The sequence below is a fragment of the Manis javanica genome, chromosome 16, assembly GCF_040802235.1.
Source record: "Manis javanica isolate MJ-LG chromosome 16, MJ_LKY, whole genome shotgun sequence".
In the NCBI taxonomy this organism is placed as follows: Eukaryota; Metazoa; Chordata; class Mammalia; order Pholidota; family Manidae; genus Manis; species Manis javanica.
The window spans coordinates 65,502,185-65,520,456 of NC_133171.1; the positions used below are offsets into that span (position 1 = coordinate 65,502,185).

At 42.1% G+C, this 18,272-nt stretch overlaps 1 protein-coding gene and 1 pseudogene across 1 annotated transcript in view; one reads left to right on the forward strand and one right to left on the reverse strand.

Moving 5' to 3' along the window:
* The window catches only part of LOC108400704 (histone H2B type 1-L), a 489,024-nt gene that overhangs the window by 291,769 nt on the left and 178,983 nt on the right, over window positions 1–18,272 (forward strand). The window lies entirely within an intron of this gene.
* LOC108405489 (acid-sensing ion channel 3-like) lies at window positions 2,411–4,028 on the reverse strand (annotated as a pseudogene).

The following is an 18,272-nucleotide window of genomic DNA, read 5'->3' on the forward strand; positions in this document are numbered from 1 at the left end:
CCAGAGACGGGTAAGATTCCTCAAGGGAGGAACAACCTAAGACAGGCACAGTCGCAGGGGGGCCATCAGGTGAGAATTTGGGGATCAACAGAGGTGAGGCTCAGAACCTCACCCCCCCTGCTTTGAGAGAAATCTTCTGCATCCGTGGATGTCTTGCTGCCCTTGTCTAGCCTGGATTAATACTCAGTCCATAGGCACACACCTGATCATCTGATCATCTACATTTGCCTTCTTACAGCACTAAACTATGTTTTCTACCTTTATCTTGCATCTAACTACCACTTCAGCATTTTATTAAAAATAAAAATAATAATAATAATAGGAGAAATGTGGGATCAACATATAAATCAAGTACAAAAATCAAACGAATATTCATATTTGACCTGATTGTTTATAGGTCATATTGCATGATCAAAACCGAAAGTTTCAGTGATGAATGCCCTTGTACTGTTCACCATGTAAGAATTTATTCACTATCTAAGAATTCATTCACCATGTAAGAACTTGTTCGTTATGCTTCAGAAGATTGGAGACTGACGAGAATTAGGCTTGAGATGGATTAATGATTGTACATTGAGCATTGACCCCCCCTATACTGAATTTTATTGTTGTTAACAACCATTTGATCAATAAATATGAGAGATGCCCTTTCAAAAAAAAAAAAAAAAGACTTATCATCTCTGTTTATAGCCTGAAACTTTAGTCTCCATGAAATTCTGCAGTAGGAAAGTTCAAATGTCATCTGCTTGGATGACCTCAGTTAAAAGGCAACTTACCTCAGAGCCTGGCCTGTTTAGTGACCTACTTCCTGCTTTAGTTGTCTCCATAGTACTCATGACTCTCAGAGGCTGAAAAAAAAAATTTCCTCTTCTTCCTGGTCCAGACTGTCAAGTGGATCCAAAGCACAAAAATAAACTTATGCATGCAGTTTCTCTGCTCCTGGATCCTTCCCCAATTCTCAGTCTCCACTCCACTCATTTTTCCCAGAGGGAAGCATTTTGATTCTCCTGAAACTTGCACCAACTTCTAATTGCAGTCCCAAACCTGCTGTTGGTAATAAGGACTTTGGAGGTATATGTTTTCATAATATCCCTTCTGATTGAATTAATTTCTTCTTGAAACATGTAAGTTGATTGTCATTTTGTACACAGAAAAATAAACTCACTTTGAACCCCCTCATTAGGATATTAAGGTTGGGAAAGGAAAGCTACCAGGGAGTTGAAGTTAACATTCAACTTCAAAACTAAAACCTAATTTCTCCCCCCGCCCCAGTTTTCCATGCTGCTTTTATGGAATGTCGTTTCTCTGCGCACAGAAGCACTGGTTCATTGAGACTTTCCTATATAACTCAACATGAGATCAGCTTTTGACAGAACTTCACACCCATGAACCACGAATCAAGGCCTTTAGTGGCCAGCCAGTGGCTGAATCCTCAGGGATGCACTATGCCAACCCAGAGCCTAGGAATATGCAGTAGCAGGCCCTCAAATGAAGATTCGTTGAATGAATGAAGGTCTAACTCCATTGTCCTGCCCTATTAAATAGGCACAGTTTCTCTGTCTGGAGCCTTATGACAATGCTCTGACCCTCCTCCTGGCCTTTGCACTCGACTCTCAATTCTGTCTCCTCCCCAGCACAGCCTGTCTGTGACCATCATCTTCTTCAGTGAGGTTCCGCTCCTGTCAGGGTTTCTTCCCTTCTGCTTTTTCCTGATTTCCTTCTGCATTTACAGCTCTTCACTTGGGGTGTTAAGCAATTGCCCCCACCCTGTGTGTATCCACAGAGAGAAAACAAAAAGATCCAAGTCCATTTTGATCTAGATTTGAACTTGCTGTCCCAGATAAAAACTTTGTGGTTGTCATCTGGAGAGTGGAGATCACTACCACTAGGGAAAGGATAGCACAAAAGTGGAGAGGTTGGCTTAGCTGTTGCTGCCTCTAGCAAAGTGTGTGTGCTCTGCCTTTGTATTAAATAGCTCCCGAGAATTTATCATGCCCTTCACTTTCAAATCATATGAATTAAACAGTTATCTTCCTTTCCAAAAAGGTACCTACAACATGCCTGCTCTCTGCACCCTGTGTTCCCTTCTCATCTCCATCCCTCAAGGTTCATTTTTTTATTCCTTCACTCTGATACAGTCTTGCCTCTTAACTCCCTTTCTGGAAAACATATTTGTGATTTTTGGCTGTTCTTTTGTGGAGGAGGGGCTTTGACTGCTACTAGACACACATTAACAGGGAGTGATGTGTGCCTCAGAAGTTTAAAAAGCAGCCAGACCAAGAGGTTTCTGTAGTGTAATGGTCATTGTTTGTTTGTTTATTTTTTGTTTCTGCTGCTATACTAGATTTTTATTTGGGGTGAGGTGAAGATGGCAAAGACATGTGCATGTCAATGACATCAAGGTGCAGCCCTAAAGACAACTACACCGGGTCTTGAGCCATGTGACAATGTAGCAGGTGCTGTGGGAGGCAAAGTCTTGACAAAGCACAGGGAAGGGTGGGACGCCTAGGGTCCAGGCTAAGGTGGGGAATTTGGGTTCGATGGCTGCCCAGTCCTTTCTGAAGCAGATTGGTGCTAGAGTGCCTTTGGGAATGCGTTTGGTTCCAGAAGTATCCCAGGACCCTGTCTCGGAACACCTCACAGAGGTAGTGTAGGATCTCAAGGATGGTGAGCAGGCTGGCTCCAATAAATGTCGCCCAATGTTGCCCAGTAGCTCTGAAACTATATAGGGCTGCTGCTGCTCCACTGTAGTTGGGGGTCCCAAAGAAATGTCCAGTACCAGCACGTTCTACGCGACATAGGCCTCTCCTTGGTTGTGTTTCCGGGGCCGGACAGCAGGCAGCGGCACGTCTGGGGATGTGCACCATGGAAATTTCCTTGTCCCAGCGTGGGCAGGCGCACAGGTTGGACCAGGCCCACGCGTCCTTCCCCTGCCCCACATCTAGCACTAGAAACGCGCAGTCCCTGTACTGCTGGTGACTGCACACCGGCGCTCCACCAGGCATATGCTTCATTCGGTAGCTGTACTTTCGAGCCACGCAGTTTGGCTGTACGTCAAGTTGGAGCCTGGGCTGCGGAGACCCAGGGGACCAGAGGGATCCAGATCTAAGTCCGTGTCCAGAGAAATGGAGCTGCAGTCGTCCCAGGGTGTTGTCAGGAAACTCAGTTGCTGCTGCTGTAAGGACACGAAAGTCTAGTAGCTGGGGGCCGCCCAAAGCCCAGCTGGTCAATAATGGGTTGCTCCTCCTGGCTGTGGATCTACATTCAGATCCCCACATCAAACAGGGTCTGCTCTCTGTCCCTCCACATGTGCATATACTCATTCTGCTACACATTCAGCATGACCATGCCACCCTTGGTAATAGTAGAGCAGCTCTGCCCCCTCCGTGCCAGAGTTCAAGGTGTACTACTGGCCCATCCGCATGAAGATTTTGGGCCCAGAGCCAGCCTGGGTGAGAGCTCCCTGCTGGAAGGCATGGCCTTGCACACTGCAGTCCAGCCAAGTGACAGGAAGGGGGCCCCGAGGAGGACAGTTTCCTGGACGTGGTGAAGTTCTCAGGTGGGCAAGGTTGACCACGGTAGCGGCAGCCCGGCAGTATGTTCTCAAGGGTGCGCCCAGCAGCCCGGGGCGTGCAGTAAGGTGGCGTACTCAGTGGGCTCCAGGCCAAGCACCTCAGGCTCAGCCCAGTACAGGTCGTTGGGAGTGAGGCGTGAGCGCCTCAGCAGGTTGATATTGCATAGTGTGATGGCCGGGAAGGTGAGCCTGTGGCTTTAGCCCTAATGCATGGTGGTCTTGTGGTGGAACTCCCCGTAGTAACGGACCCTTTGAGCCACCCGGTAGAGGAATGTGGCCAGTGATAGGGGCATCGCTGCTGTTCACAGCCCACGGCTTGGGGTCAGCCTCCCCCACCCCCGGTCTAGGCCGAAGATATGGCCCAGTTCATGCAGCTTGCAGCTAGCTGCTGGCAAACACGCAGAATGTCCGAGACTGGCCGCCCGGCCTCCTCCGGCCTGAAGGAGGGCTTCATGGCTGAGAGGACTGAGAGGGCTGGGGGATGGTTACCAGGTTACAAGGGGCTTGGACGGGCCATCTTTAAGAAGATGTGCAGTTAGTCAAGTCCTGCCCCTGCATCAATGGCTTTGACCTTTCCTTGTGTTCTGGGCCGCCAGAAATTGTGAATAAGGAAGTGGAGACTGGCACACTCCTGAAAGAAAAGCTAGAGAAGGGGATATGTTGTCTTTGGAGAATTGGTGTAAGTGGTAAAGCACTTGCTTAATATGTGGGGGGGTAGTGAGATCGACGCTCACATCCTCTTATTTCAACCTGTTTTCTAGGTGGCAACTCAAAATCTTTTTCTGACTCCTTACAGAAAATGAGAAAACATCCAATATTTTGAGTGCGGTAATAATTTGGTTGCTTCTTTGATTTTGACCTATAGGCATAGACAAAACAGAACTGGTGATGGTTCCTGGTGAAGCCTCTATCTGACTTGAGTGAATAGACCTACTAATTTATAATTCGATTTGTTTTTTCTGAGCTATGGTCCCAAAAGGGTGAAGTTTACGAAACTGCTAGTTTTCTCAATTTGTCTTCCTGCAGCTTGGCTCTAAATTTGTTAGTCTTGGAAAGTGCAAAATACATAAATGAGATTCAAGAAATTCAACACATCTTACGAAGGTTAAATCCCAAAACTCCACACCCAGACATATCACAATCAAGCTGTTAAAAATAAAGGAAAGAAAAAAAATGTGAAAGCTGCCAAAGGCAAATGAAAGTGAAATGACAATTGTATTTTCTTATCAGAAACCACAGAAACTAGAAAGAAATGGAAGAATTTTTTAAACCCTGAAAGAAAATAATTGTCAAACTGAAATATTGGGTATAGCAAAAATATCTTTCAGACATAAAAGTGAAATAAGTACATTCTCATTTGAAAGTAGACTGAGAAAATTCATTGGTAGCCAAATGGTTAAAACAGAATTAGCAAAGATTTTACACCAAACAAAAAAATTTGAAAAATCAGAAATGAACAAATAGCGGAATTGGAAACATCTGGGTAAATATAATAGACTGAATTCTTTAAAGTGTTCTTTAAAGTGTGCTTGATGATTGAAAGAAAAACATTACAAGTAATGAATTTTCATTGTACCTAATGTACTATGTACATAACACAAAGGGGCAAAGGTAAAGGCTCTTAAAGGTGATGAGGTTTCTGAACTCAATTTGACTGGTCCAATATGATTCCAAAATAGACTGTAAAATATTAAGTGTGTATATGCTAATACATATACCAATTGTTATTAGTAAGCTAGACCAATGTTAAGTAATTATACAAATAGATACATTAAGAAACATGACACATAAATTAATATGCCATAACAAAATAACAAAAGCTGGGTGGCTTAAAACAAGAATTTATGGCCTTAGTTCTGTAGTCTAGAAGCCTTGAGTCAAGGTTTTGGCAAGGCCATGCTCTCTCCATAATGGCTCTTGGGCAGAATCCTCCCTTGCTTCTTCAGGCACCTGGTGTTTGCCAGCAATGCTTGGAGTTCTTTTTCTTGCAGATGCATCACTCCAGTCACACGGCCTCACATTGTCTTTTTCCCGTACGTCTTTCATTCATGTTGTAGAATGCATCAATTGTTCATTCTTTTAATTGCTGACTCCTCTTCCATTGCATGTGTATGCCAGAAAAATTATTATTCACTTCCCTGCTGACATTTGATAGACTAGTATGAATAAAGCTTCCATGAAGCTCAGGTGGAAGGTTTAGTGGGTATATGATCTTATTTCACTTGGATAAACATAGAAGAGATTTTCTTGGTTATATTTTAAGCATATGTTTAACTTTATAATAAACTGCCAAATATTTTTCCAAATTGGTTGCCCAAATTTGCACTACCACTATCGATAGAGTCCTGAAGCCCTCTGCTCCTGCATGGTGATCAGAGAGAGTGTGGGTGTCCTGACTGCGCAAGAATTTCGTGGGCGCCGTGGGTAGCGGCTTAAGGGAAGGAGACTTCCCGCAGCAGCTGCTTAGATTCTGCATTCGGCTTGGAGGTTATTTCTCCTTTTGACGACTTGAAAATACTTGTTTCAATTCCCACCCCTGCACCCCTCCACCCACGTTTCAAGGGGCTTGACCTGTGGTGGTGGTGGGGAAGGGGCCGGGGAGGGGGCGGGGGGCGGCAGGATGATCGCTTGGGTCCTTCACCACTTCAGTGTTTGGAGGCAAGGAGAGAAAGAGCTTCGCTCTGCGCTGTGTTCTTTCATGGAGGAAATTCACAGGGAAACAGCTGATGATGATGATAAGGAAACAGCAAATGCAGGATTCTCTGGAGTGTCTGGAACAATCGTGGGAATCTGACACACGGGAAAACATTCGCATTCCACTCACCAAGTTCATGCTGAGTTTACATCCCTCATTATTACGACTAAGGGATAAAGCTAAATGTTGCTCGCCCATTTAGAGTGGCGTGCGGTGATTAGAGTGCTTTGCTTTACGGTTGCAACAACCTCGGAAGTTTCCAGAGGGTTTATCTCTTCTGTTTTTTTCCTTCCCCTTTCGGACCAGACAAAAGGCTTTCTTTCCTTTTTTCCTTTCCTCTTCTACTCAAGGCTAGGTTCACAATTAAGCTCCGAGGAGGAGCAGAGGGGGCCTACAGCTGCTTCATCCAAGGGCATTCCTCGCCTGTGCACAGCACGGATGCAGAGACACATGTGAAGGAGGATTAACAAGGGTCAGTTGGCACAGAGGGGGCAGCGGCTAGACTTTCAGAAATGAGGCGGAAAGACAAGTTAGCCCTGTGAACAGTGGACTGGAGCGAGGTGAGAGTGGAATACAAAAGCCTGGAGAAAAAAACAAGCCATTAGCAAAAATGGGCCGTGCGGTGAAGCTGAAGATTTGTAATAAATTAAAGCTGTGTGTTGAGACTCCTTTATTTATTCAGTAATTCAGTACATGCTATTACACATGCTATCAGTCTACCATGCTCTTGGTTCCTGGATACGGTGAGTGTCCCGGGCATTCAATAGCTCTGTGTACACTGCATGCTGCAAACCACGTTATCCGGGATCAGAAACCCTTCCGAAATGAATCCCGCGGAACCACTGTTTTTCCGGAGAAATAGCCAGGCGGGAGCACCGCACGGGGAGGACAAATTAGGTCTTCTCACTGGAGCAGAATGTATCAACCTGCCAGAGGGCGAGATCTGCAGAGCTTCAGAGTCTGTCCCTGTCTGAACGTCATGAATCCCAACTTCAACGTTGAGTCTTTCTGTGCACAAGTTGTCAATCGACTTGACCTGTCATTTAAAGTGTCTTTTAAAAATACCGATATGGGAATGGTTTTCCCGATTAGATACAAATGGGGGAAAAGATAGAAAACTCCCTTTAGGGGAAAATCGGTGAACACAGTTGGGAACTGTGCTAGAAGCCACGTGCAGTGAAGCCTGGGCAGGAGACTTATGTCTGCCTTAACAGCAGGTGGAGACCAAGTGGAGGTTAATTTCGTTTTCCGCCAATTCTCCGGAAGTCACAAAGGAGAAGCAAAATAGAAAGGAAGGAAAGAGATAGGCCAGAGTTTTAAAAAAGGTGGTCATGAAAACCTAGCGTCATGAAACACCTAAGGAGGAGACATTTGAACCTTCCTTCTGCAGAATCGTATTTTATCTGATATTTCGGGTTTAGAACAGAGGATCGTAACTTCCAAGCTACAAGATAAGCTTGGGAAAAAAAATCTTCCTTTGGAACTGGTAGGGATAATATTCATCATTAAGTATGTCACAGGGGATAGGTAACGTCTCTCGTCGGTTGGCTAGTTAGTTCAGTCGTGGTGTTACTAAAGCCAAGGGCACGGGTGCGATCCCCGCAGGGGCCACGGGTGCGGTTTTCTTCCTGTGCCCCCTGAACAAACAATTCTGTGTTCTGAAAACCCATGAGAAAGTGAGAGAATGTACGTCCATATACACCCCATCAATCTCTTGATGGGATATAAAGCTGTTAACTGTGGTTTTTTTGTATCCTGGGAAGAGCAGATGGTGAAGGGAGCTGTAATAAATCTGAAAGGGAGCTGGGAATACAGGAACAAGGTGAAAAACAGAAATAAGAACACTGGGTTTTTCATCTTTGTACACTTCCCAAGGTGTCCAAATATTTCTCAGCCATGACTAGTTCCTGAAGATTGTTTTTGCTAGTTATGCATCTGCTTACTTCCCATAAGGCTGTCTTTGGGATGAGGAGGGGAGCTAAAGCCTTTCAGAGCAACTCAGTCCCTTGCCTCCACCCAATTCTTCATTCTCGCTTCTGTTTCTGTTTCTCATGCTTCTGTTCTCATGCTTGACTCCAGAGATAATGGACTTAAGGAAATGTCCCATAGAGAACGCCAGACCTTTCACTGCTCTTTTCTTGTCCAGCTGCTTGTTAGACTCAAAACTATTTTCTGGGAGACATCTTTTCCCTGACCCTTCTCCCAGTTTTCTGAGGGTGTGTTGGGTTCCTCCCAGCACTTCCAGAGATTGAGGCACACATCTGTTTTGGGGCATTTATCAAGTCGTGAATTTTTGTTACTCAGCCATCTTCCGCATTAGACTGTAAGGGCCTTGGGGGGCAGGATGCTTATCGCCTTGTGCTAAGTACTCTTAAAAGTCTGCTTGAATGTCTGAAGAGTGAGAGAGATGTGTGCAGGTATGAAAGAAAGAGTGTGACTTGTGCTTCAAGTGGACCTCACAGGTCTGTGGGACCCATGCTCTCTCAACACAGTGCACACATGTCAAACAAGGGGTAGACTACTGTATATGGTGAGTGGTCTATTTCGTAGAATGCATCCTGGAGGCTCATTCAGAGTGCCTCTATATGTCCCCCGGATCAGAGTGGTGGCGCCAGGATCAGGACAGAGCATGCACAGCAGATCCAGTGTTAAGGAAAGTCTGGAAGGTTGAATTGTGCTAAGGCTGAGAGATGGGAGAGAGCCACATCAGTGATCTGTAGTAAATGAAACAGGGAGCTAAGTGCACCTCAAACCATATTTTCCATAGCATTAAAACTGATTTTGGTTTTGAGATTTAAGAAATTTAAATGATGAGAACACTTTAAAATTACGTTCACTACTATTTATGAAATCTTTAGGTTTAAGCAGAAACACATAGAGTAGTCCTTTGCATTTTACAGTATTTATGTTTGTGCCCATAAATATGGTTGCACAGTAATTACTCAGGGAAGGAAAGCTGCAAGGTTGATTGATTGAATGGCTCTGTCCTCAACATATGGGCCTTGCACTGCAGCTGCTCTCCCTGAAGTAACTCCTGACCTCACAATCTGAGGGCAAAATCCAGAGGCAGAGAAATGGAAACTTCATATGTATGCATATATGAGATTTTTACAGGACTGAAGAAGGTCTTTCTTAAATGCTGTTCCCTAAATTTACCCTTGAATCTCACTGGCCACATTTGTTATATTCCCTTGGCATAAACCAATCACTGGCAAGAGAACTGAGACAACTCTGTTTAGCTTTGTGCTCTGAGGCTGGGATCCATCTCCCCTGAAGAAGGTGGTTGTGGAAACAAGTTCAAATGCTGGATGAAATCTTTCTGTTATTATTGGAAAAAAGAGAACGGAAGGAATGATGATCAATTATTGTTGAGTGTACAACAAACAGTACCTACCATATCCTATTCTGTCTCCAACTAAGATGTAAAGGGAAAATTATTTAGGTAATTGCCCTACTTGTTTCAGTAACACACATGAGGCTATAATCAGTTTCCAGATTTAGCTATAATAGAAATAACTTGTACTGTACTTCCAACTGAGTGATAGTGATAGGATAAGGATAACAATGACATTGATATTACACAATGAGGTAATGGATTTTAAATAAAAATGCCATGAATCTGCCTATGACTTTTTAAAAAGAATCCAACTTTGGCTTCCTGTAAAATTTGCTCCTATGTTTTCTTGTTAAAGTTTTATAGTTTTATCTCTTATGCTTGTTTTTGATTCATCTTGAGTTAATTTTTATATGTGATGTGAGGAAGGAGTGCAGCTATATTTAGTTGCCTCAGCACCATTTGTTGAAAACAAATCGAATTTCTTTCCCAGTTGAATTGTCTTGGCATCCTTTTCAAAATCAACTGACTGTAAATGTGAGGGCTTATTTCTGAACTCTTAATTTTATTCCATTGATCCATATGTCATCTCTGGTGCCAGTGCCATATTGTCTTCGTGACTTGTTGCCTTATTATAAGTTTTAAATTCAGAAATTTGAGTCCTCCACTTTTGTCCTTCATTTTAAGGATTGTTTTGGCTACTCTGAGTTCCCTGCACTTCCACATGACTTCTAAGATCAGCTTGTCAACAACAACAAAAAAGACTATTTGGGATTTTGATAGGGATTGCATTGAATAGATTGACTGACTTGGGGAGTAGGGCCATCTTAACAATACTAAGTATCAATAGTATCAATGAACATCGCATGTGTTTCCAACTTTCTAGGTCTTCTTTAATTTCTTTCAGCAATATATATATAGCTGAAGAGTATACATTCCGTGTGTGTTTTTCTAAAGGTATTCCAAAGTATTTTATTGTTTTGGATAAAGAGTATTGTATTTATTTATTTAATTTTTCTATTAAGGTATCATTGATACACAATCTTATAAAGGTTTCACACGAGCAACACTGTGGTTATTACATTCACCCATATTATCAAGTGCGCCCCCCTTGCCAAACCCCATTACAGTCACTGTCCACTGTCCATCAGCGTAGTAAGGTGCTGCAGAGGCACTACTTGTCTCCTCTGTGCTGTACTGCCTTCGCCTTCCCCACTACCCCCGCTACATTATGTGTGCTAATCGTAATGCGCCTCAATCCCTTTCTCCCTCCCTACCCACCCTCCCTCCCTAACCCCTTCCATTTGGTAAGCGCTAGTGCCCCCTTGAAGTCTGTGAATCTGCTGTTGTTTTGTTTCTTCAGTTGCTTCGTTGTTACACTCCACAAATGAGTGAAATAATTTGGTACTTGTCTTTCTCTGCCTGGCTTATTTCACTGAGGATAATACCCTCTAGCTCCATCCATGGTGTTGCAAATGGTAGGATTTGTTTTCTTCTTATGGCTGAATAATATTCCATTGTGTATGTGTACCACCTCTTCTTTATCCATTCATCTACTGATGGACACTTAGGTTGCTTCCATATCTTGGCTATTGTACATAGTGCTGCAATAAACATCGGGGTGCATATGTCTTTTTGAATCTGGGATCTTGTTTTCTTTGGGTAAATTCCTAGGGGTGGGATTCCTGGATCAAATGGTATTTCTGCTTTTAGTTTTTTGAGGGACCTCCATATTGCTTTCCACAATGGTTGAACTAATTTACATGCCCACCAACAGAGTAGGAGGGTTCCCCTTTCTCCGAATCCTCGCCAGCACTTGTTGTTCCTTGTCTTTTTGATGTTGGCCATCCTAACTGGTGTGTGGTGATAGCTCATTGTGGTTTTATTTTGCATTTCCCTGATAGTTAGTGATGTGGAGCATCTTTTCATGTGCTTGTTGGCCATCTGAATTTCTTCTTTGGAGAAGTCTCTGTTCAGATCCTCTGCCCATTTTTTAATTGGGTTATTTACTTTTTGGGTGTTGAGGTGGGTGAGTTCTTTATATATTTTTGAATGTTAACCCCTTGTCGGATATGTCATTTACAAATATATTCTCCCACACTGTAGGATGCCTTTTTGTTCCACAGATGGTGTCATTTGCTGTAAAGAAGCTTTTTAGTTTGACATAGTCCCATGTGTTCATTTTTACTTTTGTTTCCCTTGCCCGAGGAGATTTGTTCAGAGAAAATGTTGCTCGTGTTTATATTCAAGAGATTTTTGCCTATGTTTTCTTCTAAGAGTTTTATGGTTTCATGACTTACATCAAGTCTTTGGTCCATTTCGAGTTTACTTTTGTGTATGGGTTTAGACAATAATCCAGTTTTATTCTCTTGCATGTAGCTGTCCAGTTTTGCCTTGGTGAAGAGGCTGTCATTTCCCCCACTGTATATCCATGGCTCCTTTATTGTATATTAATTGACCATGTATGTTTGGGTTTATATCTGGGCTCTCTATTCTGTTCCATTGATCTATGGGTCTGTTCTCGTGCCAGTACCAAACTGTCTTGATTACTCTGGCTTTGTAATAGAGCTTGAAGACGGGGGAGCATAATCCACCCCGCTTTATTCTTCCTTCTCAGGATTTCTTTGGCTATTTGGGGTCTTTTGTGGTTCCATATGAATTTTAGAACTATTTGCTCTGGTTTTTTGAAGAATGCTGTTGGTGTTTTGACAAGGATTCCATTGAATCTGTAGATTGCTTTAGGCAGGATGGCCATTTTGACAATATTAATTCTTCCTATGCATGAGCAGGGGATATATTTCCATTCATTGGTGTCTTCTTTAATTTCTCTCACAAGTGTCTTGTAGTTTTCAGGGTGTGGGTCTTTCACCTCCTTGGTGATGCACTTGTAAATGGAATTGTTTTCCTGATTTCTCTTTCTGCTAGTTCATCGTTAACATACATGAATGCCACAGACTTCTGTGTATTAATTTTGTATCCTGCAACTTTGCTGAATTCACTTATTAGTTCTAGTGGTTTGGGGGTAGATTCCTTAAGGTTTCTTGTGTACAACATCACGTCATCTGCAAACACTGACAGTTTAACTTCTTCATTACCAATCTGGATGTCTTTTATTTCTTTGTGTTATCTGATTGCCATGGCTAGGTCCTCCGGTACGTGGCTAGGTCCTCCTTCTATCTTAAAGGAAAAGCTTTCTGCTCTTCGCTGCTGAGTATGATGTTGGCTGTGAGTTTGTCATATATGGCCTTTATTATGTTGACGTACTTGCCCTCTATAACCATTATGTTGAGAGTTTTTATCACAAATGGATGTTGGATTTTGTCAAATGCTTTTTCAGCATCTATGGAGATGGTCATGTGATTTTTTTGCCCTTCTTTTTGTTGATGTGGTGTATGATGTTGAAGGATTTTTGAATATTGTACCATCCTTGCATCTCTGTGATAAATCCTACTTGATCATGATGGATGGTCTTTTTGATGTATTTTTGAATTCGGTTTGCCAATATTTGTGGAGTATTTTTGCATCTATATTCATCAGGGATATTGGTCTGGAATTTTCTTTTTTGTGTGTGTGGTATCTTTGCCTGGTTTTGGCATTAGAGTGATGCTGGCCTCATAGAATGAGTTTGGTAGTATTCCCTCCTCTTCCACTCTTTGGAAAACTTTAAGAGGATGGGTATTAGGCCTTCTCTAAATGTTTGATAAAATTCAGCAGTGAAGCCATCTGGTACAGGAGTTTTGTTCTTAGGTAATTTTTTTGATTAACCATTCAATTTCATTGCTGATAATTGGTCTGTTCAGATTTTCTGATGTTTTCATGGGTCAATCTTGGAAGGTTGTATTTTTCCAGAAAGTTGTCCATTTCTTCTAGGTTATCCAATTTGTTAGTATATAATTTTTCATAGTATTCTCTAATAACTCTCTGCATTTCTGTGGTGTCCATAGTGATTTTTCCTTTCTCATTTCTGATTCTCTTTATTTGTGTAGACTTTCTTTTTTTTCTTGATAAGTCTGGCTAGGGGTTTATCTATTTTGTTTATTTTCTTGAAGAACCAGCTCCTGCTTTCATTGATTCTACTGTTTTATTCTTCTCGGTTTTATTTATTTCTGCTCTAATCTTTATTATGTCCCTCCTTCTACTGACTTTGGGCTTCACTTGTTCTTCTTTTCCCAGTTTCATTAATTGTGAGTTTAGACTGTTCATATGGGTTGTTCTTCTTTCCTGAGGTAAGCCTGTATTGCAATATACTTCACTCTTAGCACAGCCTTCGCTGCATCCAACAGATTTTGGGTTGTTGAGTTGTTGTTTTCATTGGTCTCCATATATTGCTTGATTTCTGTTTCTATTTGTTCATTGACCCATTGATTACTTAGGAGCATGTTGTTAAGCCTCCATATGTTTGTGGCCTTTTCTGTTTTCTTTGCATAATTTATTTCTAGTCTCATACCCTTGTGGTCTGAGAAGCTGGTTGGTACAATTTTGATCCTTCTGAATTTACTGAGGCTCTTCTTGTGGCCTAGTATGTGATCTATTCTGGAAATATTTCCATGTGCACTTGAGAAGAATGCATATTCTGCTGCTTTTGTGTGTAGAGTTCTGTAGATGTCTGTTAGGTCCATCTGTTCTAATGTGTTGTTCAGTGCCTCTGTGTCCCTACTTATTTTCTGTCTGGTTGCTCTGTCCTTTGGATAGAGTGGTGTGTTGAAGTCTCCTAAAATGAATGCTTTACATTCAATTGCCACCTTTAATTCTGTTAGTATTTGTTGCACATAACTAGGTGCTCCTATGCTGGGTGCATAGATATTTGTAATGGTTAAATCCTCTTCTTGGACTGACTCCTCTATCATCATGTAATGTCCCTCTTTGTCTCTTGTAACTTTCTTTGTTTTAAAATCTATTCTGTCTGATACAAGTACTGCAACTCTGGCCTTTTTTCTCCCCGTTATTTGCATGAAATATCTTTTTCCATCCTTTCACTTTTAGTCTGTGTATGTGTTTGGGTTTGAAGTGAGTCTCTTATAGGCAGCATATAGACAGGTCTTGGTTTTTATTTTTTATCTGTTCTGTAATTCTCTGTCTTTTGATTGGTGCATTCAGTCCATTTACATTTTGGGTGATTTTCGACAGGTATGTGCTTATTGTTATTGCAGGCTTTAGATTCTTGGTTGCCAAAGGTTCAAGGGCAGCTTCTTTACTATCTAACAGTCTAACTTAACTCACCTATTACACTATTTCAAACTCAATCTAAAGGGTTATTTTTCTTCCCTTCTTTTTCTTCCTCCTCCACTCTTTATAAATAAGGTTTCATATTCTGTACTCTTTGTGTATCCCTTGACTGACTTTGTGGGTAGTTGATTTACTTTTGCATTTGCTTAGTAATTAATTAATCCACTTCCTTTACTTTGTTTTATTTTCTCTGGTGACAGCTACTTAGCCTTAGGAGCAAGTCCATCTATAGCAGTCCCTGCAAAATACACTGTAGAGATGGTTTGTGGAAGGTAAATTCCCTCAACTTTTTCTTATCTGGAAATTGTTTAATCCCTGCCTCAAATTTAAATGATAATCTTGCTGGGTAGAGTATTCTTGGTTTGAGGCCCTTTTCTTTCATTGCATTAAATGTATCATGCTACTCCCTTCTGGCCTGTGAGGTTTCTGCTGAGAAGTCTGATGATAGCCTGATGGGTTCACCTTTGTATGTGATCTTTTTTCCTCTCTCTGGCTGCTTTTAATACTCCATCCTTGTTCTCGATCTTTGCCATTTTAATTATTATATGCCTTGGTGATGTCTTCCTTGGGTCCCTTGTGTTGGGAGATCTGTACACTTCCATGGCCTGAGAGACTATTTCCTTCCCCAGATTGGGGACGTTTTCAGCAATTATTTCCTCAAAGAGACTTTCTATCCTTTTTTCTCTCTCTCCTTCCTCTGGTAACCCTCTAATGTGAATATCATTCCATTTGAATTGGTCACACAGTTCTCTTACTATTTTTTTCATTCTAGAGTTCCTTTTCTCTCTCTGGCCCTCACCTTCTTTGTATTCCTGTTCTCTAATTTCTGTTTCATTTACCGTCTCCTCCACCTCATCTAATCTACATTTAAATCCCTCCATTGTATGTTTCATCTCAGATACTCTGTTTTTCAAAGTTTCTATCTCTTTCTTGAAGTCCTCCTGAAGTCTTGAATATTTTTCCGCATTCTGTGTGCATGTGTGTGACTTTTATTTTGAAATCTTTCTCACGGAGATTGGTGATTTCAGTTTCACTTATCCCTCTTTCTGGTGTTTGAGGGATACCAGGTTCTTTTGCCATTTCATATTCCTAATGATTACTGTGGAATAATAACTTTGTGTAGGTGGCACCCTCTACTGCCCAGAAGCTCTACTCTCTGGTGCTGCCCAGCCCCTGGATCAATGGCGGGGGGAGGAGGTCTCAGGTTTGTGGTACCAGTGCCTGCCAGGAAGAAAGAGTTCTTTCCTGCTTCCCGGACACAATACCTGCCTCCACTGCCAGGACCAGTGGGTCCAGCATGCAGGGAGGCACCTCTATGCCATGCCCTTGTAGCTGCCACAGGCAGGGCCACCCCCCAGCTGGCCTGGCACGATGGCAGGGGTAAAAGGTTTGCGAACTGGTGACACCCGGAGGAAGGAACAGCAGGCTGCATATCACAGTGGGGGAGCCTCGGGGCTGCATTGCCATCCAGGGTGATGGAGCGCATGAGGCTCCTGAAAATTCCCAACCTGCTGAGATGAGTGTACCAGCACGATTTTGTCCACCTGTCCTTTCTCCTGAGCAGAAAGCTCTGTGTAATCCTTGCCCCTTTAGCAGCCCTTTCACTGTTGGAATTCTTTCAAAGTGCCCGTCTTTCTTTTGTCCCAGAGTGGCCTGTTGTGGGTACTTCTTCACAGGCAGCTGGAATCTCAGTCTCTCCAAGTATTCCACCTGTCTTTGCTTTCCAACCCCTCTAATCTCCAGAGCACCATGTAATGTGGGTTCGTGCTCCCAGAGTAGATCTCCAGGAGTGGGTATTTAGCAGCCTTTGGCTCCTACTCCGTCTCCACTCTGCTTCTGTCCCTCCTACTGGTGAGCTGGGGTGGGGGGAGGGCTTGGTTCCCACCGGATCATGGCTTTGCTACTTAACCCTTTTCCATTATGTCTTCTCTTTTCCCCAGATGTAGGCCATCTGTTGCAGTCTTCTTCTCAATTGCTCTTTCAGGATTAGTTGTATTTGCTGTATTTTTGTGTGGTTTTTTATTAAGGTATTATTGATATACACTCTTAAGAAGGTTTCACATGAAAAAACAGTGTGGTTACTACATTTACCCATATTGTCAAGTCCCCACCCATACCCCAATGCAGTCACTGTCCATCAGTGTAGTAAGATGCCACAGATTCATGTATTTTTGTGTTATACGTGGTTTTGGGAGGAGGTTTCTGCCTCACTTCTCATGCTACCATCTTGTTTAATCCACGCCCTATTGTACTCATTTAAAAAAATTTTTGAGGTACCTCCATACCGTTTTCCTTAGTGGCTGCACCCATTTACATTCCCATCAACAGTGCACGAGGATTCCCTTTTCTCCACATCCTCACCAACACTTGTTGTCTCTTGCCTCTTTGATACTAGCCATTCTGAATAGTGATGTGAGGTGATCTCTCACTGTGGTTTTGGTTCCCATTTCTCTGGTGCTTAGTTATGTTGAGTATTTTTTATGAGTCTTTTGGCCATCAGTACCCTTTCTTTGGCAAGATGTCTATTTCAAGTCCTCTGCCCATTTTTAAATTAGATTATTTGTGGGGTTTTTTTTTTGGTGTTGAGTTGTATGAATTCTTTATATATCAATACCTTTTGTCTAGTAGATGATTTGAAAATATATTCAGCAGGTTGCCTTTTCATTTTTGTGGTGAAGTTTCATGTATGCTTTTTAGTTTCATGTAGTCCCACTTTTTTATTCATTATTTTATTCATAAGTCCCACTTATATATAAAAAAAATATTTTGTTTATTTTTGCTTCTGTATCCCTTACCTGGGGAGGCATATCCAGGAAAAAATTACTAATGCTGATGTTCAAGAGTTTACTGTGCAGCATTATTTACGATAGCCAAGATATGGAAGCAACCTAAGTGTCCATCCACACAAGAATGGATAAAGAAGATGTGGTACATATACACAATGGAATATTACTCAGCCATAAAAAGGGGCTAAATCTTGCCATTTGTGACATGGATGGACCTATAGGGTATTATGCTGAGTGAAATAAGTCAGGCAGAGAAAGGCAAATGCCATATGATTTCACTTATAAGTGGAATCTGAAGAGTAAAACAAATGAGGAAACAGACAAAATGAAAATAGACTCATAAACATGGAGAACAAACTGGTGATTGCTGTAGGGGAGAGAGGTGGGGGGATGGGTGAAATAGGTGAAGGGAATTAAAAGGGACAAACTCCCAATTATAAAACAAATAATTCACGAGGATGAAAAGCATAGCATAGGGAATATAGTCAATAATATTATAATACCTTTGTATGGTGGCAGCTGGAAACTATCATAGTGTAATTGAGTGAAAAAGTGGCATCTCTGCCTTCATATTGTATCTTTCTCCTTTGCTGCTTAATCTTTGGGTCAAAAGCTTCTGCTCAGTTCTGCAGCCCTGCATGGAGGCTTATTAATCAT